The sequence below is a fragment of the Mandrillus leucophaeus genome, unplaced genomic scaffold, assembly GCF_000951045.1.
Source record: "Mandrillus leucophaeus isolate KB7577 unplaced genomic scaffold, Mleu.le_1.0 Scaffold46, whole genome shotgun sequence".
NCBI classification, from domain to species: Eukaryota; Metazoa; Chordata; class Mammalia; order Primates; family Cercopithecidae; genus Mandrillus; species Mandrillus leucophaeus.
In genome coordinates, this window is record NW_012104920.1 from 4325902 (window position 1) to 4326575 (window position 674).

The window sequence follows — 674 nt, forward strand, 5'->3', positions numbered from 1 at the left end:
ATTTATTTTTTGAGACAGAGTCTTGCTCTGTTCCCCAGGCTGGAGTGCAGTGGCATGATCTTGGCTCACAGCAACCTCCGCCTCCCGGGTTCAAGTGATTCTCCTGCCTCAGCCTCCCGAGTAGCTGGGACTACAGGCGTGTGCGCCACCCACATTCGGCTAATTTTTTGTATTTTTAGTAGAGATGGGGTTTCACCATATTAGACAGGCTGGTCTTGAACTCCTGACCTCATGATCCACTCGCCTTGGCCTCCCAAAGTGCTGGGATTACAGGCGTGAGCCATCGCGCCCGGCCTGTATTTTCAAAACTGCACAAGGCTCTTCTGTAGCAGGTTTTCTTGCAAATTATTTTTTGTTCAACAATGAGAGGGCCTGCTTTGGGGGTAGCAGGTGGACAGTGTGGATGCTGCGGGATTATTAGTAGTAGTAGTAGTATTGGAGATGGAGTCTCACTCTGTCACCCAGGCTGGAGTGCAGTGGTGTGATCTCTGCTCACCTCCGCCTCGCGGGTTCAAGTGAATCTCCTGTCTCAGCCTCCCAAGTAGCTGGGATTACAGGCACGCGCCACCACACCCGGCTGATTTTTGTATTATTAGTAGAGATGGGGTTTCACCATGTTGGCCAGACTGGTCTCAAAAACTCCTGACCTCAGGTGATCCACCCACCTCAGCCTC

General features: G+C 51.8%; 1 protein-coding gene across 6 annotated transcripts in view; it reads right to left on the minus strand.

Moving 5' to 3' along the window:
* MINK1 (misshapen-like kinase 1) overlaps positions 1–674 on the minus strand; it is a 41868-nt gene that overhangs the window by 9697 nt on the left and 31497 nt on the right. The window lies entirely within an intron of this gene.